At 43.9% G+C, this 24,509-nt stretch overlaps 1 long non-coding RNA gene across 1 annotated transcript; it reads right to left on the minus strand.

The window, feature by feature from the left end:
• Positions 1–13,316: 13,316 nt before the first annotated feature.
• On the minus strand, positions 13,317–14,631 carry LOC146635855 (uncharacterized). The gene is made up of 3 exons (XR_014905381.1): positions 14,593–14,631; positions 14,429–14,497; positions 13,317–13,623 (listed from the first exon to the last, which is right to left on the minus strand). It is a non-coding gene; the product is annotated as an uncharacterized LOC146635855 (long non-coding RNA).
• Between the last annotated feature and the right edge of the window lie 9,878 nt (positions 14,632–24,509).

Here is a 24,509-nt window from a genome sequence, read left to right on the forward strand (position 1 = left end):
TCCCTCAAGTTGCATGTGCCATTCCCATTAGTAAATAAACCCCAGTTCAAGCTGAGCACACAAAAATGGCAGACCAAGCTGCTGGAAAGTCAGTTGAACAACTCAAAGGATTGAGGGCAACAGCCAAGAGATCATTCTCTCGTCTGGTTAATAGCATTACGAGGACGCATGAGGATATGACTGAAGAAGAACTCAAAGACAGTTTCAATAGACTGACAATGGAAGCAGAGAAAGTCATGGAGGCCAATGATGATCTAGAGGCCGGTTTCATTACAGAGCTAGAGGCAAAGCCTGACACAAGTGAAGCAGCTGTGCTGACAGAACAGCAGAGAGCCGACTTAGCAAAGACTGCAAGTGAATGTGAGTTAAAACTGAAGGAAATAAAAACCCTAGTCAGAGAGGCTCTCTGGGCCAACTTTGGAAGTGCAGAATTGTCCACAGCACTACAGGCAGCAGAGGCTGAGTGTGATCATGTTGCTGCCATTACGCCTGACGGTAATTATGAAGTGTATGATTTCGTTCTTGGCCACCTGAAAGAATTGGTGGGAGTGGCAAAGGAGAGGTATAGCAAGTGGAAGCATTGGATCCCATCAGGTATTCGGAGAGATCTTCAAAGCAACATACAGAGGCTGGAACTCTGCGTCCCCAGGCTGGTTTCCAGAAAAGCTGACTTTCTGGAAATGAGAATAAAGGAGGATGCCGATCACCTGTCATCATTGCCAGTTACCTCCAGCTGCCCCATGCCAATCATCAAGCTGAAACCAACAGCACTTCCTAAGTTTCTTGGAAATAAACGAGACTTCCACAGATGGAAGAAGGAATGGGAGGTTCTTCAGGGGCAGGCGGAGCCATCTGGTTCAAAAGAGATCAAAAAGTTTCAGCTACTTGATAGTGTGGATGAGAAAATAACGAGAGAACTTCGACTCACCACTTACAACACTGCAGACGACATCTTTCGTGTTTTGGAGAATCGGTTCGGCAATCAAACATCAATTGCTATTGAAATAGTGGAGGAGTTACAGAGGATGCCAGCTGTTAAGAGCCACCAGCCAAGAAAAATAGTGGAATTAATTCAAGCTGTGGAGAAAGCGCTTCAAGACCTGGTTGACCTTGGTGACACGGGGGCCATAAAAAACCCACTGGTGACAAAGTCAATCAAAAGTAAACTTCCGGAAACACTCAAAAAGGAGTGGCTTATTTATGTTGCTGACAGTAGAAACACGATCACCCCAGAAAAACGATTTGATAGTCTTCTGGAGTTCCTCAAAGAGCAAGAAACCATATATGAACAGCTTGATCATCTGAGAGAGGAAGAGCCAAGTAAGCGAGAAAGAGTGGAGCTGAAACATTCCAGAACCAAATTCACCAAATCAGGTAGTGATGAAGGGTGTGTGGTCTGCGGTGATGGAAAGCATAAAATGAAACTCTACTTCTGCAGGCAATTTAAGACATTAAAGCTTGCAGAAAAGAAGGCTGCAATTAAGAAACTAGGCGCATGCTGGAGTTGTCTCGAGGTTCATGACAATGGGTCATACTGCAAACCCGCTTATCTGTGCAAAAACCCAGGCTGCAAAGAAGCACGCGCTGCGGAGCACCATTACTACCTATGCCCTAATGCTGAGGTGAGGAAGGGGAGTGCAGCAGGGAGGCAAAACAGATCTGATCCAGAGGGAGGAAAGGTCAGCAGGAAATGTACAGAGGATCAGGAGGAGTTCCTCAGAAAACTGTCACCTGAACTGGCAAGAGAATGCAGGGATGCGTTTTCAAACACTGCATCTAGGGCATGCAGCACCACCAAGGAGAAGCCAAGCCTCCTGTTTGAAGGTGGGCTTCGAGAGCTGCCAGTAATCATGATGCTCCTTGAGGTCACAGCTAATGCTGGGCAAAAGATTGGGACATTAATTGACCTGGCTTCTGACACCAACTATATAACCCACAGAGCTGCAAGCAGTCTTAACCTAAGAAGTGAAGAAATCACTCTGGTTGTTCATGGAGTAGGGGAAATGAAAACGCACGTGAGAACAAGGCGGTATCTTTTGAAGATCCGAGTCAGAACGCCTAGAGGCACCCTTAGGTCACACCAACTGGTCTGCTATGGACTCGACAGCATAGCAGAAGTCCACAAACATGTCACACCGAGTCAGCTACAAAGGTTCTTTCCGGATATACCACTCAACGATCTTGTAAGACCGAAAGACATTCATCTGCTTATAAGTCATAAAGAAGGTCGGCTAGCGCCTCAGAGGAGCAGAGTCATCGGTGACCTTGTGTTATGGGATGGGCCACTTGGAAAGACAGTTGGGGGAACTCACCCTGAGCTCTTCGAGGAGCTTACTGTCTCTGCCCACATGTCCAAGACACACTTTGCCAGGTCAATGAGAGCAGCAGCTGTCAAGTATGAGGAGCTCATTGGCGAGGCCTCAGACCAGTCTTCAACAAGGAAGCACGTTCCCGCTAAGCTTGAGAGGTCAAGTACCTCAACCACCAGTCGAGGATTCTTAGAGTGGTGGAAGTGGGATAGTATTGGTGCTGCATGTGAGCCAAAGTGTGGGTGTTGTCGTTGCGGAAATTGCCAGCCAGGTGGGAAGGAAATGACACTGGCCGAGGAGAGAGAGCTTGAAATAATAAGAGAAGGACTCACCTATGTCACGGGTGATGGCCACAGCGACGAGCCACACTGACATACCAGATACCCTTGGGCTGAAGATCCAGTATCCTTACCAGATAACAAAAAAGGAGTTGAGAGCACATTCCTCCGGACAGAGAAACAATTGGCCAAGGAGCCTGAATGGAAAGCTGCTTATGCCGCTCAGGTGCATGACATGGTGGAGCGTGGAGCCGCAGTCAAGTTGTCCAAGGACATGATCAGTAACTGGGCTGGGCCAGTGTGGTACGTGAGCCACCTCATTGCTCCGAATCCCCACTCTGTTACAACTCCAGTGAGGCTTGTGTGGAATAGCAGCCAGAGGTTTAGAGGTGTGAGCTTGAACGACCTGCTAATAAAGGGTCCAGATGTCCTCAACCAGATTCGAGCAGTTCTCCTCAGATTCAGGGGCGGAGTGTATGGAGCCCTTGGTGACATAAAAAAGATGTACAATTCAGTTTGGTTGGAAGACAAAGAGATGCACCTGCATAGGTTCCTCTGGCGGGACTCTGAGGATGACGAGCTAGAGGAATATGCCATCACAAGGGTGAACATTGGAGATAAACCGGCAGGATGCATTGCACAGCTGGCAATGCGTGAAACTGCCAGCCTTTCTACCTTTTCCCACCTCAAGGAGGAACGTCGTGTACTCCAGCAAGACAGCTATGTCGACGACATCCTTACCTCTCACAATGACATGAACCAACTAGAAGCCATTACGGAGAACATTGGGCGGATCCTAAAGGCTGGAGGATTTGAGCTGAAACCTTGGGTCTTGTCTGGTCAAAGTGGGAGGAGGAAGCGCAATGACGAGGGTGAGAAAACAAGAATGAAAACCATTGTCCTACCAAACCAAATGTGTGACGAAGAAAACAAAGCTCTTGGTCTGGGTTACATAGTGGAAGAAGACAAGCTTCATGTCATGGTAGCAATCAACTTCTCCAAGAGGAAGAAAAAAAAGGGCGAGTTGGCCAAGACCTTGCCCAGGAGCAGATTAAGACCCACACGCCAAACCCACTGACACGAAGAGAGCTTCTCAGTCAAGTGTCAGTGTTGTATGATCCAGTCGGTTTGGTCACTCCTGCAAAGCAGAAAGGAGCAATCTTAGTTCGCAGGGCATTCCAAGAGACAAAAGTAGAAAGCTGCTTGGTCAAGGACACTTGGGATATGGCGCTCTCAGATGCCCTGAGGGAGGACGCCATTAGGCTTTTTGAGGAGTATGCCCAGCTCAGCAAAGTCACATTTGCAAGGGCGCTAACTCCCCCGTGCTTCACCGAAGAATCCTGGGCAATTACTTTCTCCGATGGAAGTGAGCAAGCCTATGGGGCAGTGTTGTACTTAAGGTGGAATTCAGATCAGGGCACAATCATCAGGTTGGTGGAGTCCAAAGCTAAGTTAACGCCATTGGACCACAAAGGGGATGTTGTCAAAGCAGAGCTGTGTGGGGCAGTGTTTGGCTCACGCCTAAAGAAATACTTTGAGGCGCAAAGCCGGATTCAGGTTGAGAGGTGGTATCACTTTGTCGATAGCCAAACCGTCATTGGGGCAATACAGCGGGAGAGCTATGGGTACCAGACCTTTTTTGCAAATAGGATTGGAGAAATACAGAGCAGCACAAGGATTCAAGATTGGTGGTGGGTTCCTGGCCCTCAGAACATTGCGGATGTAGTCACAAGAGGAGCTAGTCCCAGGGATCTAGATGAAGACTCAGAATGGCAAAATGGTCCAAAGTTCTTGAGTTTGCCGGTGTGCGAGTGGCCAGTCAGGTCAGCTAAAGAGTTAGCCGCCACTGCCAAAGAAAACGTCAATAAGCTGCAAAGAAAGGCGTTTGTCGCTGCCTTGACAAGGGCCGAGATAAAAGGGCAAGAAGAAAAGCGAAGTCGGGCTGAGGCCCAGGGAGAGCAGCGAAGACCACCTGCAGGGTCGGTCATCAAGAACCTTTTAGATGTCAAGCTGTTCAGTGACCTAACTCGATTAGTTAGATCAGTTGCTTGGACTTGGAGAGCAGCTAGAAAGTTTCTTGGGGGACATCCATCTGCAAATGACCCAAAGTGGGAGGCAGTCCCATTGGCAGGAGTAATTTCGGTGAAGGAACGTGAAGATGCCCTAAGAGACATCTTCCTTGCAGCACAAGACAGCGCTGTCTTCCCAAGCACTACTACAGATAGACTGGTAGTATACAAAGACCCAAGCTCTGGGCTCTTTGTTTGTGGCGGCCGAGTGCAAGCTTTTAAGAAAGACCAGGTTAGTGTTCCCATCTTGGCTTATGATGCTTGGATGTCTACACTGTTGGCTCGGGAGGCCCACAATGAGAGTCATGAGGGAGTTGCTGGGACCCTGCTCAGAATGAGGAAGAAAGCGTGGGTCATAAGAGGGAGAAGGATTGCTCAAAAAGTTGTGGATGGTTGTGTGGTTTGCCGGAAAGCAAAAGCACAGAGTTGCCGGCAAATAATGGGCGACTTACCTCCGGAAAGAACTCAACCTGCTTTACCTTTTGAGTTCACAACAGTGGATCTCTTTGGACCCTACCAAGTGAAGGATGACATCAAGAAAAGAGTCATGATAAAGGTTTGGGGGGTTGTATTCTGCTGTATGGCCAGCAGGGCGATTCACACGGAGTTAGTAAACTCCTTGTCGACTGAAGGCTTCTTAATGGCTTACCAGAGATTTACAGCAATTAGAGGACATCCAAGAAAGATCTGGTCAGACCCAGGTACTAATTTCATAGGAGCAAAGTCTGTCTTGAAGGAACTTTACGGATTCTTGGAAAGTCAGAATAAGTTTGTCTTGGAGGAGACTGCGACAAAGAATGGCACAGAGTGGATGTGGAAAGTAAATCCGGCTGATTCCCCACATAGAAATGGAGCTGCTGAGGCTGCCGTGCGCATTGTGAAGAGAGCACTCCAGAGTCTTGGAAGGGAGTCTGGGCTAAGTTACAGTGAGTTCCAGACAGCTCTTCATGTGGCAGCTAACCTTGCAAATGAGCGCCCGATTGATGCCAGAGTACAGAGTCGGGAAGGTTGCATTCATTATGTCACACCCAACAGTCTTTTGCTTGGTCGAGCATCTCAAAGTGGGGACTTCAAGATGTTTGACTTTTCCGTTTACCCTTATAAGAGACTTCAAGCAATTCAGGCAGAAGTGAGCAAGTTTTGGAGGTCCTGGAGCCAACTTGCTGGCCCTAATTTGTTTGTAAGGAGCAAGTGGCACACTGCACACAGAAATGTCACTGTTGGAGATGTCGTCTGGTTAAGTGATCAGAATGCACTGAGAGGGCACTTCAAAATGGGCATAGTTGTCAGCACTAATCCAGACAAAAAGGGTATTGTTAGGGACGTCAGTGTCCGGGTATGCCCAAGTTACAGCGGTTCTGTGGCTAAGTCCTTGAGGGCGGAGGACTTAAGCTCTGGTTCAAGGGGAGCGACTCCGGTGGCTCAAGCTACCATCCTTCATAGAGACGTCAGACGTCTAGTTGTTCTGTTACCTGTGGAGGAGCAAAATGGGACCAAGTCGTCAGTGTCATGCTTAAATGTGATGAGTTAAACTGCGGTTTGCTTGTGTACTTGGCGATCTCCTGTGTTCCAAGGGAAGATCGAGTGGGAGGTGTCAAGTCAAACCGAGTAGGAGGTGGAGAGCCCTGAGGGAAAAAGTAAACGTGACAGACTGGAGGGCGGAACTAATCTTGTGTCTGGGTTTCTGTCGGGAAGAAAAAGAAAGGCGAACTGGGAAGCAATAGGAAGGTGCCACTTTCGGGAAAAGCCCAGCATAATTCCTTCAATAAGTTGTCGCCAACATGAATATTGTGTGGAACTGAAGTATCTACAAAGCCAGGGAGGCAGCCGGTAAGGGAATGGTTGCTGACTATGGTAAAAGACTTTGAAGCGAGTTGCTAAAGAATCGCGGCTGCCGCTAGCTTACGTAGCATTAGCACTGTGCCGTGAGTTGGTCGCCTGTTACGAGCGGCACCATTGTTTATTGTTGGTCTGCATATGGGAGACTGTTAATGCTTGCATATGGTTAAGAGAAGCTGGTTATAAATACTATTGTTACTGCTCAAGTTCTAATGCAGATTGATTATTTAATTTAGCACTTTAATAGAAAGCAGTATTTCTCAAGGTGTATGTACAATTGTTAGTGAATTACGTAATTTGAGCATTTAAAAATACTCAAGCAAATATTGTACTACAAAGCTTATGCACTGCATTGATGTGTTGAAAAAAAGAAAATGTGTTTGGGATTGTTTATAATATTTGCAGATGTGTGATGACAAACATAATTTGTATTTTGGTTTTTTGGTTTGTATTTAAAGGTTTTTCACCTATGGCTGACTGTGGCCGAAAAGAAGATTAAAGAAAAGGAAAACAAAAGATCTGCCTGGTCATTGAGTGAAACCCAGTTAAACACCTGTGGTAGATGCATCAATCCCTTTCAAGCGGGGAAGCTGCACAAACTTAGAGAGCTTGACAGTGTTCGTTCAGCACTTCAGAGCAGGCGAACTTTGAAGGTGTCTTCATTGAAAAAGATGAGGAAGTTGCTGAGTTTGTGAAATACATCCAGAGACACACAAATCATGTAAGATACACATATATATTAGTGCTGTTAGCGTTAATCTTGTTAAAATGACATTAATGCCATAACACATACATGTGTGTTTGTGTGTGTGTGTGTGTGTGTGTGTGTAGACATATATGGATGGGTGGATATTTATTTTATTTTTCTCTTGGTGTTGTCGTAATACTATTTACTTTACTTTATCTTAATGTGTACTTAATTTTGTCACCATGTGTATTTAAAAAAAACAACAACATGATTTTTATTTTGTGTTATCAGTGCTGTCCTGGGGAGATATGAGGTCTTGTGTGACTCAAGGCTAATTCAGCTAATTGTTATGCATTTGTTTTAAAAAGTTTGTCCCTGATAGGGCTTAATCATGCCATGTCTTTTATGTTAAAATCTTTGAGTGTATAGGTCCCGGGGAAAGGGTTGTGCGGATCTTGGACTGCAGCAAAGGAGTCATCCAAAAAGTCCACTGGGAAGTTGTATGAGGAGGGCATGGAAATAGCTGTTTGTCGCCACGGAGTCCTCTTAGCTGCATTGAACATGTTTCGAGGGGAGATCTTTGCTTACCCTCTTTTTCTCCAGAGGAAGTTGGCAGCTAGCGTCCCAGGACATATTACGTTCCTTTGCTCCGATGTGGCCTGTAAATATTTCCCCTATTTAACCAAGGTGGCTCAGCAGTGCCCTGAGCTGAGGAACCTCTTGTCAATGCTTCCTTTTCTCTCCATCATGCATGCAAAGGCTCACACTTGGAAATGCGAGGTATACTGCAGCTTGTAGTTTTGGATTAGTCTGAGACATTTTGTTATAAGGTTGAATGAATTCAGCAGTCATGTATTGTAACCTCCTTTCTATAGATCAAATGGGGAGGTGCGTTTCAGGATGGGGCCGGTTCAACAGTTGGAGAAGAGGTGGAACAAGTAAACAGTTTCCTGTCTAGGGCGGCCATCACAACGAAGTACATGTCTAAAGCAGGTATGTGTCCGTGTCTGAGATTCCACTCAGTCTCCTGCTCATTAATTCTAATTTGTTTACTAACTGAAATGCAGGGCGAACAGACATGCTGACCCTCCTGGCTTTGGGCTGGAACAAAAGGAAAGTGGAACAACTTTGTGGAACCGCACTTTGAGCCAGAGATATCTAAAGGTGATTTTTTTTTTTTTTTTTTTCAAAAACCATTTTAATGTGTGTGGTAATGGGGGAAAAACACCAGTACTCTTTTAATGTCAATATGAATGACATTTATTAATGTATTCTTAGATCATAAGGATCCTTGGAGAATAAGTGGAGAGCCTGAATGCGACCAAAAATGAGCTGGGTGTGGATGACGACACACTGCAGCAATGGGTGGCCGATGTGTAGAAATGGGCTGAAGGTGAGTCTCAATATAATGCACTCGTGTATAACAATAGGACCCACCATGGCCTCATTAAAGAACTTAGAGTTAAGATCTTTCTGACAGTGTCAACAAACAATGAAAAATAAGCCTTGTAAAAGCAGAATTTATGGCAGAGTTGTTGCGTTTCATCAAATTGGATAGAACCTGGGTTGAAATGATGTCATACTAGTTGGTTTTATAAACCTGAACACCAACATACTTGTTATAATAATAATAATAGATTGGATTTATATAGCGCTTTTCAAGGCACCCAAAGCGCTTTACAATGCCACTATTCATTCACTCTCGCATTCACACACTGGTGGAGGCAAGCTATGGTTGTAGCCACAGCTGCCCTGGGGCAGACTGACAGAAGTGAGGCTTCCATATCGCGCCATCGGCCCCTCTGGCCAACACCAGTAGGCGGTAGGGTAAAGTGTCTTGCCCAAGGACACAACGACCAGGACAGAGAGCCCGGGGATCGAACCGGCGACCTTCCGGTTACAGATACGCTTTGTTACAGACTCTGAGGAGGAGGAAGACATTCCAGACGATGCCACTGAGAGTGATTTGAGCACTTCTGATGAAGACTGATTGTGTCATCATTGATGTTATGTTTGGTAAAATAAAAAGTTAATCACATCTCTGTTTAATGTGATTTTTCAACAGACATTTTACATTTTGAGAAGAAAAATGGAATTTCCTTGGTGCAGTTGTTTACCCTGAATCATTCTTTCCCATCTAATTTAATGACTAGTGTACATGTTCAGATACGATAACATAATTTAATTTATGGGATGCTTTCTGGGCTGCTCAAATTATCACAAAATTTAAAAGCACCAGGCAGCACACTCACAAGTAAATTTTTTGTTCAGTGTTTTGTCGAAGAAATCAACAAGTACAATTGAGATGTTTGCTGTAGTGGTGTGTTTGTTAAGAAGCATGCCAGCACACTGGTGAACTGACAGTCCCAGAATGCACCCGAGCCAGTGACTCGCCCCAGAGCAAATGAAATTGTTTATCTAGAAAGACAACCGTCATCAAAGAAGAAGTAAAAGAGTAGGAAACGAATGGTAAGGGAAGGTACTGTGGGGTAGGAAAGAAAGGCCAGAGCTGTGCAAAATGACCTCCAGCAGGCCACAAATGTGCACGTCTGCTCAAACGGTCAGAAATGGACTCCATGAGGGTGTTATGAGGGCCCGACGTCCACAGGTGGGGGTTGTGCTTACAGTCCAACACCATGCCGGATGTTTGGCATTTGCCAGAGAACACAAAGATTGGCAACTTTGCTCCTCACGGATGAAGGCAGGTTCACACTGAGCACTTGTGACAGTCTGGAGATGCCGTGGAGAACCTTCTGCTGCCTGTAACATCCTCCAGCATGAGTTTGGCATTGGGTCAGTTTTGGTGTGGGGTGGCATTTCTTTGGGGAGCTGCACAGCCCTCCATGTGTTCGGCAGAGGTAGCCTGACTGCCATTAGGTACTGAGATGAGATCCTCAGACCCCTTGTGAGACCATATGCTGGTGTGGTTGGCCCCGGGTTCCTCCTAATGCAAGACAATCCTAGACCTCATGTGGCTGGAGTGTGTCAGCAGTTCCTGCAAGACGAAGGCATTGATGCTGTGGACTGGCCCGCCCATTCCCCAGAACTGAATCCAATTGAGGACATCTGGGACATCATGTCTCGCTCCATCCACCAACTGCACCACAAAATGTCCAGGAGTGGGCAGATGCTTTAGTCCTGGAGTCTGGGAGGAGATCCATCAGGAGAGCATCTGCCACTTCATCAGGAGCATGCCCAGGTGTTGTAGGGAGGTCATACAGGCATGTGGAGGCCACACAGACTAGTGAGCCTCATTTTGACATGTTTTAAGGACATTACATAAAACCAGATGAATGATTCTGTATTGCACTGATCAAGGAACCAACCCAATAGGAGCTAAAGGAATCCTCTTGACATTACTTCAGTCAGTAAGTTTATATTATGTTTAATGTGCATTTTCTTCATCAGTTTAGAACATAACATGTTAGCGCTCCCTGGTCCTTTTTGGAGACAGATCCTGAGACAGCAGGCAACTATGGAGAACTCGTGTCAGCTGTGGTAATTAAGGAATACTTTGATTTAATATTGATTTCATGACAACTATCCTCAGGCACATATTCCTGGATATATATAATGACATAAGTAAACTCCCATTTTAGAATCATTGCCTTCTTTGATCTGACTTATTGCCTCAGACTTTGGCCCCGTGTCCCCAAAAGTATAGAAAATCCATGACACTGAGTAAGAGGCCTTTATCATGTTATAAGTGAGAGAGTTTGGTGTAACAGTGGTTGAACATGCCAAATCAATCCACAACATACTGCCATTCCCCAGCTGTAACCTGCATATGCATCAAACCAAAATCCAGTATCATAGCCACATGATAGACATACAGATGAGGTTAAAGGGCTGTGTCATTTTGCCAGATAGCTTCATCCCAAAAAAGATAAACATTCTTCAAAAACAAAAGTTTGTGAATATTTCCAGTATTGCCAGGCCTAAACCAACCTGTTAAACTTATCAAATTATTGTCATAGGTATGAACCTATTGATTGAAACAGAATAATCCATTGAAGCCTCCATCATCATCCACAATCACTGTTACTGTTCAGATTATTTTATCTCTATTTTCCTCTAGAATGTTTTGAAAATCAGCATTTGATCAACAGACTTTTTAAAAGTTTATTTTGATCCTATTGTTTACGCGTGTAATTGCATTTTTATTGAAATTATGACAGGAAAACCCTCAATCAAATTGTATCTTTGATATCTAATAATAATATTAACAATAATGTTACATATGTAATATGCACACAATAATAATGTGCAAACAAACAAGAAAAATAGCAAAAAATTTCAATTTATTTCTAATACCCTGTATGTATGTGTGTATGTATATAGATAGATAGATAGATAGATACTGTAGATATAGATAAAAACCACATATGACCACAACTCCAAATGTGCAATTGTCACTGCATCTAAACATGACATATTACAAAAAGGTAGGAACATATAATATACAATATGTTCTGAAGCTGGTACTGGTGCAGTTAACTTTGCTTTAGGCTCCCATACACAGTAGGTGTTACTTACTATACGTGCAGTGCAGTATTACTTTAACTTGTAATATGTTATAATAAGTAAGTCACTTCTATATTTATGAGGATGTAGAAAATAATGTTGGCTGATATGTAAAACTATGAGATGTCGAGTGCAGGGAAGATATTATTGATCGATCAGATTCATGAATGTGTTAGGTACTTAAGCCACAATTAGAGAGTGAAACAGAGACTGACACTGGTTGAAATGTATAGTAAATATTTTATTTTGAACTTTTATGCTGAACTACAAACTGTGAACTGTGCGATCTCTGCGACCTGTGGTGCCTGGTTTACTGTGTGTAAAACTGCGCAGGTTCCCATGTGTCATCCCACACTTTGCCACTGACAGGAGAAAAACATAACAAACAACAACGACAACCACACATACACAAAATAGGACAATTTAGGTTGTGACATATGACAATTTTTTTAGGATGAAATATCTTCTATATTCATGTCATGCTTTATACACCTTCATTGTAATATAAATTAATCAAATCATGTCAGAGAGTATTAATATATGTAGTAGATGTCAAGCAGGACCACAGCAGCAGCCACGATCCATCGGAACCTGCTGGATGAGAGAGCACAGAAACTCCAGGGAAGAAGTTTAGTTAGTAACATGCATGAACTGCATTACTGAGACATGTATGTTTACAGATGGTGGTGAGGGAGAGGGGGAGAGTTTTCAGTAAAAGGAGACGTGACTGCATCTTCAACCAATACTGAGCCTGCATAACCCTGAAAGAGACAGACAGAGAGGGGGGGGCACTAACACCCAGCAGTCTGGTCCTATTACAGCATAACTAAGGGATGAGCTGAACCAGCCCTAATTATAAGTTCTATAAAGAAGTAAAGTCTTATGCCTACTCTTAAAAGTGTTGACCATGTCCACCTCCAAAACTCATAATGGACTTTGGAGGTGGACAGCTATCAAGCTCCTCACAGAAGAGGAGCTCGATAGCTAAAAGCTCCCAATTTACTTTAGTCCAAATACATGAATTCAAATTGAGTTGATAACTATTTATCAACAATATGAATGTCTGTTCCCGTCCAACAAAGTTGTTACTACATACCATGTTGAGCAAGGCTTCCACTTGACTTTAACTTCTTCTTTTTCCTAAAAAAATATGATATAAACAAACAATTAATTAAGAAAGACATGCAAGTTGCATACAAAAAGGAGCTTATAAACATTTGTGTACTATTGAATGGCTCAATATATTATACAATTAGTTTACAAACACATAAGAACCACTACAATGCTTGTACTGCCAGCCTTTGGGTTGGGAAACAGATCCTGATTGTCGTCTGTGTCATGGTCCGGGTGAGTGCTGTTGTAGCACTTACGTGGAGTTACATAAAGTACCGATGGATAATTACCAAAGTAATAAGCAATTTGGGCTAGTGTCAGAAGACTGAGAACGACTCTTAGAGCTCTGGTACACGAATGGCAGAGAAACCAGACAAACACAGTTATGTGGCTTTAAAAGTACTTTAGTGATGTTAAGCCTTGCAAAAGAAATTTGTAAACAACACAGTATTACAACAGGTTTTAACAGAATGTCAAGTATAAAAATTTCCCCCAAAGTAGCAAAAAAAATAGAATTAAATAAAATTGTGCACAAGTAAAAGAATTAGTCTTTTTTAAGTCCAAATGGTACCGGTGGGGCCCATAGAATTCATCTGACAAGGAGTGTGTGTGTGATTGTCTGTCCTACCGTACTACTTGTACAGTAGAGGACTGTAGTCCATCAATGTGCAAATGAGTGTGCGTGTATATGTATATCGCCTCCTAGGATCTTGGGTTGGCTCGCCATCCAGTGAACACTGGAACACTCTGGGTTCTGGAATCGCTGACCTGGTCTTTGGATTCGTCCCATATAAAAACCTGACCTATAAACAATGGCCAAATATATGTCACGTGCCCTTTAAGGATAACTCTCACAAATTAAACTAAAGTAGTGTCACAGTGCAGTAACTACTATTCAGATCAGCTATCATCAATTCAATCATCATCAGTTCAGTCATGTTGTACAACATTAAAATATCAAGTTTCAAAGGTCAAAGTATCAATATCCAAAATTTCACAGTATCAAGGTTCAATTATTTGTAACCTGCAGTAACATTAAAGATTATCTACAAGGTTTTAAACATTCAGGAATTATAGTCACCATATAATTCACTTTCATTGTAAACATTAATTACATCGATCAAAATAAACTCACTGTACATATATATCTAATCACAAATAAATAAGTATATTACCCCTTTTAAGAAATGGAATAATATGCAAATGCTTATCAGAAATTGAACAAAGTGCAAATAATCAATTTCAATAACACGTAAACACAAGGACTCAGTCCACAAATAGGAGTATTAAAATAGACGTGCTTAATCCCGCTTGTACCATAGGCCTACCAGTACAAGTGGAAATACACTAAAAATTACCTCCAAGTGTTCAATACTGAGTATTGTAAAACAACTGATTGACATCAAAATTTAAACAGGAAGCAGGATAAAGTCTGATTACAATTATCTCTCATAAAGTTATTTTTAGCTGCTTTAACCATTTACAGCTTTTCACATGTTAATGACTTAGTTAACGATCTAACTAGCATAACAACAGCGTTTCAGAGACATCGAACAACTGTACCCACACTCCGCACATCACGTGTCTGATTAGCCACATTTAGCTTACCGCCGTCGAGTGGATGCTCAGCATTTACATGGAGCCACAGCTCAGTAAACCCTCCGGTTTCGCTCTGCCCTTGACAACAAAAGTGCAAATACATAATTTGTGAAAAATATCAGTTTAGATGGTATTTTTTTTAAACTCGTTAGAGGTTCATTTCTCCAGCTTACCGATAACAAAAGTTTTAGTCCGTCTGCTCTGTTCGGCTGTAGAAGCAAGAGACTGAAAACTTGGGAGCTGGTACTAAGGAGGGACAAGAGCTGCCTAGAGCTTCACCGATTGGCTGACATGTGAGGAGTGGGGTAAAACAATTGGCTCTCATCAGAGCTCATCAACCCTCTGAGAAAACTTAACCCTTGTTTGACCAGAGCATATCATATATAATCTGCATCCCTTCTATGTTTAAATAAATATTTTGATCTCATTTCACTTTCATTAACAGGGACAGTAAGAACAGAACAATGAACATTAAATGTTTTAATTTTTCTTCTCTTTTTGTTTGAGATGATTTTAGGAACTGGGTTACACCCTCCCCTCTTGAATTCATGCAAGTCCCTTTGCATGTCTACTGTGAACTGCATCATCTAAGAACAATAATTCAGCTTTAGAATTTAAAGAGTCAATGAAAGCTGTGGTTAAACCCTGAAATAATGATTTGACCACAGTGACAAGGGGATTTCCCAATTCAGCATAGTCTAGCCTTTTTGGTGGCTGGCGACTTCTTTCTGATCTTCGAACAGGAATTTCTTTGCTTGTTTGTTCATCTCTCTCTTTGTTTACTGTTTCCCTGTCAAATATCAAGTCCTCTCCTTCCTCTCCTTCCTCATCACTCCCTAACATGTCCGAAAGAAGTAGGATTTGTTCATCCCTCATGTCAGGGCGATCCATAGAAGGTAAGTCTCTTTCCTTTTCAGGTTCGTCATTTCCGGGTAAGTCTCTTTCCTTTTCAGGTTCGTCATTTCCGGGTAAGTCTCTTTCCTTTTCAGGTTCGTCATTTCCGGGTAAGTCTCTTTCCTTTTCAGGTTCGTCATTTCCGGCTAAGTCTTCCCCATACAAGGCTTCTCCATAACTCGCAATCTGATTGTCATAAGGTTGGTTATGGTCAGCATGACTGGCTGGAACAACATCGGAGATGGTGTCTGCACAAGCTGGAGCATTACCAGCCAACTTGTCTTGATCTGCAGTCACATCATCTTGACCAAGACTTGATTTATGGGTCAGCAGAAGATCTCGCTTGACAATGTACGCCGAGTCATTTGGCACTGATCTATCTGCAAACCAGTGGACTGAAACAATACCATCCTCGTCCGAGGGGTGATCTGCTCTTTCATTGTCTTTCTGAGTGGTCCGTCGCGTTCTGGGCCTTTTCTTGGGTTCTGGTTGTTCAGGTTTCACTTCCTTGGCTGCAGAGAGGAACCCACAAGGGAGTAAGAGGTCTCTGTGTAGGGTGCGTATGGGGCCATCCCCGCCCTCTGGTTTGACGGTGTAGACAGGGAGGTCTCCAGCTCGTTTCACCACCACATGGACGGTCTGCTCCCATTTATCGGAGAGTTTGTGTTTTCCTCGAATGCGTATGTTCCTGACCAGCACTCGGTCCCCGATTTCCAAGGTAGATGTGGTCACATGTTTGTCAAATCTGGTTTTGTTCCTTTCGGCTACCTTTGCAGCACTCCGTGTAGCTATTCTATAGCTCTCCTCAAGATGGGATTTGAGGTCCTTAACATATTGGGAGTGTGACTTGCTTTGTTGTTCTCTCACAGGTAAACCGAAAGCCAAATCGACAGGCAACCGTGGCTGACGCCCAAACATCAGCTCATACGGTGTGAATCCAGTTACCTCGTTCTTGGTACAGTTGTACGCATGAACTAAAGGCTTTACAAAATCCTTCCAATGTGACTTGTCTTTGTTCTCCAGAGTTCCAAGCATACTTAAGAGTGTTCGGTTAAAACGCTCCACCGGGTTGCCCCTGGGGTGGTACGGCGTAGTCCGAATCTTCTGTATGCCTGCTACTTCACACAGCCCCTTGATCAACTGAGACTCAAAATCAGGCCCTTGATCGCTGTGTAATTTTTCAGGAATGCCATAGTGTACTATGAAATGGTCCCACAGACACTTTGCGACAGTCCGAGCTTTTTGGTTCGATGTTGGGATAGCGACTGCATATTTAGTAAAATGATCTGTGATGACAAGAACATCTTTCACATTACTGCTGTCTGGTTCAATGGATAGGAAATCCATGCAGACTAGCTCGAGGGGTCTTGTCGTCATGATATTCACCAAAGGTGCAGCCTTCTCAGGTAACGTTTTCCTGCGCACACACCTGTGGCAGGTCTTTATCTTTTTCTCCACATCTGAGGACATTCTTGGCCAATAGAACCTGGCTCTGACCAGATCGAGTGTGCGCTCTATTCCCATATGACCCATATTGTCATGTAGGCTTGTCAACACAGACTCTCGCAGGTCTTCAGGTAAGACCAACTGGTAATGTTTATTACCGCCTTCTCTTCGTGTTCTGTAGAGAATGTCATTGCACAGCTCGAACCTGTTCAACTCTCTCAGCAACAGGACTACGTCTGGAAGTTCTTTCCTCAATGTGAGAGGGGGTTTCTCCCCACTCTCCATCTGGGTAATAACATGTCTGATGCACCGATCAGATCTCTGGCTGTCTCTGAGATCTGCCGGTGACAGGTGGGGAATGATGTGTAAGCCTCCCAATGTTTCTTCCTGCTCAAAGCTGTCAGGTATAGCATCTCCAGAAATGGCAAGACTTTCGACAAGGGTTATACCTGCATCATCACCCAAAGCTTCAGAGGTGGTTGAATGATAAACAAACTGTCTCTCACAGATAGCATGAACAACGTCCTGATCGACTGAGTCAATATTGTCTGGATCTGACAGATGTTGTTTTGCGAACTGGCATATCCGGTCTCTCTCTTTTTGAGATGTAAGGTCATCAGGTAGCCTGCCATGAGGACGACGCGAGAGTCCATCGGCATCTCCATTTTGTTTTCCAGAATGATACTGGAGTCTGAAATTGAAGGTAGAGAGGGACGCCAACCACCTGTAACTGGTTGCATCGAGTTTTGCTGAGGTGAGGATGTAGGTCAGAGGGTTTGAGTCTGTGACAACGGTGAACTGATTGCCATAGAGGTAGTCACTCAGCTTCTCTGTTACAGCCCACTTTAAAGCCAAAAACTCGAGCTTATGTGCTGGATAGCGGGACTCACTACTTGACAAACCTCTACTCGCATAGGCGATAACCCGCAGCTGTCCCTCCTGCTCCTGGTATAAGGCTGCTCCAAGGCCCGTAGTGCTCGCATCCGTATGAAGGATGTAAGGCAGCTTTGGGTCAGCAAAGGCCAGGACTGGAGGCGACGTTAGCTTGTCAATGATAGTCTCAATTGCTTTCTGGCATGCAGGGGTCCACCGTCCATAAAACGGCTCCTTTGGATCATGATACTGATTACTCCTCCCTTTTGATTTACAATGCTTCCTCAGTGGTGGATAACCGGACGTTAGATCGTTCAGCGGTTTCACAATACTTGAGTAGCCTTTAACAAACCGTCTGTAATATCCACAGAACCCAAGGAAGGATCTCAGCTCCTTAAGGTTCTGAGGGACTGGCCAAGTTTTAAGTGTGGCTGTCTTTTCTGGGTCAGTTTCTACTCCGTGTTGAGAAACAACATGCCCCAAGTACCGAACTGAGGACTGGAAGAACTTGCACTTCTCGGGGGACAGCTTTAAGCCATACTCCTTTAAGCGTTCCAGGACTTTCATGAGTCTGGCTTCATGCTCCTCAAGGGTTTTCGAGAAAACTATGAGATCATCCAGGAAAACAACAACTTCCTTCAGATTTATGTCTCCCATGCATCTCTCCATAAGCCTCTGAAAAGTACTTGGCGCGTTTGTCACTCCCTGTGGCATACGGTTGAACTCCCAGAAACCTAGTGGACAGACAAAGGCAGTCTTGGGCTTGTCACTCTCTGCAACTTCGATCTGATAATAGCCGGATTTAAGATCGAGTGTACTGAACCACTTGGAACCTGAGAGTGCGGTGAAGGTGTCATCCAGTCTTGGGAGGGCGTATGCATCTTTCATTGTTTGTAAGTTTAACTTACGGTAGTCAACACACAGACGTACCTGACCGTTCTTCTTCCTGACCACAACAATTGGCGAAGAGAATGGGGACTCGCTCTCGCGGATTACTCCAGTTGCGAGAAGCTCTTGCAAATGCTTTCGAACAGCCTCTATGTCGTGCGGGTGAATCGGTCGGGCTCTGTGTTTGAATGGTGTCTCATCTGATAGCTTAATGTGGTGTTTGACCTTGTCCGTCCTTCCAAAATCCAGATCAGTCTGGGCGAAGACCTCTGGCATACTGCTCAGCTTTTGAGTAATGCGGTCTTTCCAGTCAGAAGGGATGGGAGAGTCGGCAAAGTCAAATGTCACACTAGAGGTCCTGGATGGTTCACACTCTGATGGCTCACTCACAATTTGTTTGTGAGATAGGACAGTCTGTATTGCACTGAGTTCTGCAATCACACTCTTTGCTGGGATGGTAATGTTATGCTCTGACTCATTGGAAACTACTACAGGTAGCTTGCACAACTGGTTATTTGGCAAGTCAAGGAGACAGGTTTGCACCAAAAGCCCCCCAGGCAGGGAAGATACTGAAGGATATTCCAACAGGGCAGATCTCTCAGTGTAAAATTCCTTGATTGATACTGTCCCCTCAAGAACGACTGTTTTCCCAGCTGGGACGTTCACTTCATCCTTGCCACGCATCCTCACTAATCCAACGTTTTCATCTGAACCTTGCTTTTGCCGCAACTCCAGTACTTTGAGTACGGTTCTGTACCCATGAGGAATGGGATGGTAGCCCTCTGGGTTTGCCTCTCTGTACATTTCATACACTACATCAAGAGTGTTTGTTCCTATCAATACACAAGACTTCGTTAATGTCCCGGTGTCTGGGACTACTAGAGCTAGCGTTTTGACTTCTAGTTCAGCACCAAGAAAGTCTTTAGGAAAGGTGATTCCAATCTCAACATAACCCAGGTAAGGTACAAGCTGCCCATTGGCCCCTTCAACCTCCAGAAGGTCATGTAGTGGCTCTATCTGTTGCTCAGACAAATACTGGTCATAGTAGGACTTGGTGACAGTGGTCACTTGAGAACCTGTGTCAAGGAGACAACTGCACACCTTACCTTTGATCGTGACTTGACCTGTACTCTTTGTGCCTATGAGCCTCTTAGGTAGTCTGAAAGGTTGTTCTCCAACATGGGATTGCCTCAAAGTGGCCTGTGCTCTTGGTTTAGCTTGACTTCCAGATTTAGCGGGACGATGTTGACCTGCTTCAGTCCCAGTTTGCCCCACAACTGAGACTGCGTCTAAAAATCCTGGTCAGCAGATGGAGTGTTTTGCATCTCCCAAATGCGACGCTTCTCTCTCAATTGCTTCCTCTTATCAGCGACAAGAGTGGGGTCTGGGTCATTACTGCAACTTGCTGAGATGTGGCCATCCTGACCACACTTGAAGCAGTACCATGGTTTTGGCTGGGTGCTCTGCCGCAAGTTGGCAGGCTTCGCACTTGTGACCTTGATGCTAGGTGTTGCCATAACCATCTCACGTAAATCACACTCGGCCTTGTCCTTAGGCTTCGAGCTTTTCTTCTGTTTCTTTGCCATCAAATTAGTAAGCTGACTCTGTAGGGATGCAACTTGCTTCCTCAGATCTGTCAACGGGTCAGAATCAGATTGAGTCACTGCCTGTAGCTCACTACAGGTGCAAGTCTTTTGACAGTGCGCCACAACCCGCTGCCGGGTTGAGCCAAGGTGTTTCTTCATCCGTGTAGCTTTAGCTGCCAGTCTATCTTCTTCTGTCCGGAGCATTAATAGAAGTTCTGAGAATGTTGGGGGTTGGCTTTTCTTGTTTTCAAGATTAAGATCTGAGAGCAAGGTGTGGTCCCAACATCCACGACAAAACTGCTTGAGAATGTGTTTATCGGCATCCCCAGCAGAGACTCCTCCCCTCTTCAGAGTAAGGTTCAATGCGCCCTGAAGACGGCAGAGGTATGCAGAGGCCTTTTCACCAGGATCCTGAAGAGTGTTCATGAATTGGGCAAAAAGCTCCTCTCCATCTTCCACTGTTCCAAAAGCTGCATCCAACAACTGAAGGTAAGTCTCAGGTGTAGCTTCTGGGCTCAGTCTGTTGACAATGTCAGCTGCAGGGGACAACAAGCTCTCAAAGATCTTTCTAGATTTTTGAAGTTCAGACATGGCAGGGTCTTTCCTGAGAAGTTCGACATGTGAACGCCATGTGTCATAATCTGTCTCACCGCTGGGTCTGGGGATCCTGCCAGAGAATGACCGGAGTCTCATTGAATATGAATGTGCAATCAAGTCATCTTTCTTCACGATGTGTTCCACAATGACTTTCTGAATTTCAGGTGGGTTGAAACTGTTTGCCGCACTAAATGGGCTCTTTTTGAAATCAACAGGTAGGTGTGGCTCCGCACCACCTTGAATCAATCCTACCTGGGGTGGATCTTCAGAAAACTGCTGGCGTGCAATCTCAGAAGTTTCAAGAGAGGGGTGAAGCTGGTTCTCCCTGTCTGGATCATCAACTTGCATGGAGGAGAGCATACATTCATCATCGGTCTCTGAACTCCCAATGATTTCACCGATCTCTGTCATCATCGACTTCAGTACCTCTTCAAAACTTTTGCCACTCAGTTTTGCCACCTGCTTTATTTCATCTAAGTAGGACTTAGTAGCACTGCTACCCACCTTGGCAGTGTAAACGCTGGAGAGAGCTCTTACATGGTATTTCACACCGGGCTTCCCTTCAACTTCATATGTGTACGGCAAAAGATCAGTTAAAGCATCAATGGAGTTACCACTTCTGTACTCAACGATCAGGTTTTTAAAAAATTCTGAGTTTGGATCTACAACTGGGACGGCTCTAAAGGTACCATACTGCTTCAAAAAGTCGAGAACCCCTTCATCATCCGATGAATTGAGTGTACCACTAACAATTACTGCATTGGGGACTTTGATACCTGAGCTCAATACAAAATCCATCTTGTGGCAATAGTAAAAGATGTTTCAATGACAATACACACTTTAAGGAGGTTTCACTGCTGATATTCATGCACCAAAGAGCTCCTGGCTGGCTCGCCACTTTTGTAGCACTTACGTGGAGTTACATAAAGTACCGATGGATAATTACCAAAGTAATAAGCAATTTGGGCTAGTGTCAGAAGACTGAGAACGACTCTTAGAGCTCTGGTACACGAATGGCAGAGAAACCAGACAAACACAGTTATGTGGCTTTAAAAGTACTTTAGTGATGTTAAGCCTTGCAAAAGAAATTTGTAAACAACACAGTATTACAACAGGTTTTAACAGAATGTCAAGTATAAAAATTTCCCCCAAAGTAGCAAAAAAAAATAGAATTAAATAAAATTGTGCACAAGTAAAAGAATTAGTCTTTTTTAAGTCCAAATGGTACCGGTGGGGCCCATAGAATTCATCTGACAAGGAGTGTGTGTGTGATTGTCTGTCCTACCGTACTACTTGTACAGTAGAGGACTGTAGTCCATCAATGTGCAAATGAGTGTGCGTGTATATGTATATCGCCTCCTAGGATCTTGGGTTGGCTCGCCATCCAGTGAACACTGGAACACTCTGGGTTCTGGAATCGCTGACCTGGTCTTTGGATTCGTCCCATATAAAAACCTGACCTATAAACAATGGCCAAATATATGTCACGTGCCCTTTAAGGATAACTCTCACAAATTAAACTAAAGTAGTGTCACAGTGCAGTAACTACTATTCAGATCAGCTATCATCAATTCAATCATCATCAGTTCAGTCATGTTGTACAACATTAAAATATCAAGTTTCAAAGGTCAAAGTATCAATATCCAAAATTTCACAGTATCAAGGTTCAATTATTTGTAACCTGCAGTAACATTAAAGATTATCTACAAGGTTTTAAACATTCAGGAATTATAGTCACCATATAATTCACTTTCATTGTAAACATTAATTACATCGATCAAAATAAACTCACTGTACATATATATCTAATCACAAATAAATAAGTATATTACCCCTTTTAAGAAATGGAATAATATGCAAATGCTTATCAGAAATTGAACAAAGTGCAAATAATCAATTTCAATAACACGTAAACACAAGGACTCAGTCCACAAATAGGAGTATTAAAATAGACGTGCTTAATCCCGCTTGTACCATAGGCCTACCAGTACAAGTGGAAATACACTAAAAATTACCTCCAAGTGTTCAATACTGAGTATTGTAAAACAACTGATTGACATCAAAATTTAAACAGGAAGCAGGATAAAGTCTGATTACAATTATCTCTCATAAAGTTATTTTTAGCTGCTTTAACCATTTACAGCTTTTCACATGTTAATGACTTAGTTAACGATCTAACTAGCATAACAACAGCGTTTCAGAGACATCGAACAACTGTACCCACACTCCGCACATCACGTGTCTGATTAGCCACATTTAGCTTACCGCCGTCGAGTGGATGCTCAGCATTTACATGGAGCCACAGCTCAGTAAACCCTCCGGTTTCACTCTGCCCTTGACAACAAAAGTGCAAATACATAATTTGTGAAAAATATCAGTTTAGATGGTATTTTTTTTAAACTCGTTAGAGGTTCATTTCTCCAGCTTACCGATAACAAAAGTTTTAGTCCGTCTGCTCTGTTCGGCTGTAGAAGCAAGAGACTGAAAACTTGGGAGCTGGTACTAAGGAGGGACAAGAGCTGCCTAGAGCTTCACCGATTGGCTGACATGTGAGGAGTGGGGTAAAACAATTGGCTCTCATCAGAGCTCATCAACCCTCTGAGAAAACTTAACCCTTGTTTGACCAGAGCATATCATATATAATCTGCATCCCTTCTATGTTTAAATAAATATTTTGATCTCATTTCACTTTCATTAACAGGGACAGTAAGAACAGAACAATGAACATTAAATGTTTTAATTTTTCTTCTCTTTTTGTTTGAGATGATTTTAGGAACTGGGTTACACTGTGTTTTCTTGCGTGTCAGTAAATCCATCACTGGGCAGAGTCACCACACCCCTCGTTTGTGGCACTTGTGTGTAATTTGTTGGGAGGCTCTTAAGACCAGCGTTCTCAAACATTCCTTGTTGGAACGTCAGCTAACCCGCGTTAGTGAGAGTCATAGCTCGGTAAACCCTGTTTTTGTCACGCTAACCCTGTCTACTTGCCTCTGCAGCTTCACAGTGGATTGGATCTTGCTGCCTGTAACCACTCACTCCCCGTCGCTGGCCTGCTACTATTCTCGGCGCTATTCGCCTGCCTCCCTGCCCTACACTTCACAGTGAGTGTACACGAACCTGTTTAGCCTCACTCGGACCACTAATCCCCTCCTAGCCTCGCCGTCAACCCAGACAAGTAAGTCTGTGGTCGTGTCCAAATTCATGGGCTGCATCCTCAGAAGGTCGGGTAGGCCGGAAGTAAACGGCCGTGAAATTGGACGGTCTAGCCTTCAGATTAGCGTCACCGCTGTCTCCGTGGAGTTTAATAACTCAGCCGTCTGCTCCTTGCTATCTAAAATATAACAGGACACTGGCGTAAATTCTCGGGTGCTGGAGCATGCTCCACCTTGGTACTCTGTCATCCTACTGGTTATCCATGAAGGCCATAATAGGTGGCAGTCTAATGCCACACTAAGTAAGGGATCCTCTATGCTCAACTTCAGCGGCCTTTAGTAACATGTTCATATTTTATAGATAGGGTGCACCTCATGATAATCCCTTTCTCAAGCTTGTGCTAATACTAAAGTAATTTTCCTTGTAGAGACTTTCAGGCTAAAATTGCCGTAATAGTCGAGAATGAAGTTCTTGAACCTCCTTGGGATATGGGAACGAGTCAGTGCCTCTTCGACTAGCTTATTGTGTATGGACCCATAGGCATTTATGATACCCTGTCACCTTTGGGACTGCTCCTAGACTAAGGTGTCAATATAGGTGTTGTTAATCAGTTTCAGCTACACTAATATTAATGAAATTTAATAACAGGTGCA

Source organism: Diplotaxodon limnothrissa, linkage group LG3, assembly GCF_057381915.1.
Source record: "Diplotaxodon limnothrissa isolate DT_005_m linkage group LG3, D_limnothrissa_male_GT1.1, whole genome shotgun sequence".
NCBI lineage: Eukaryota > Metazoa > Chordata > Actinopteri > Cichliformes > Cichlidae > Diplotaxodon > Diplotaxodon limnothrissa.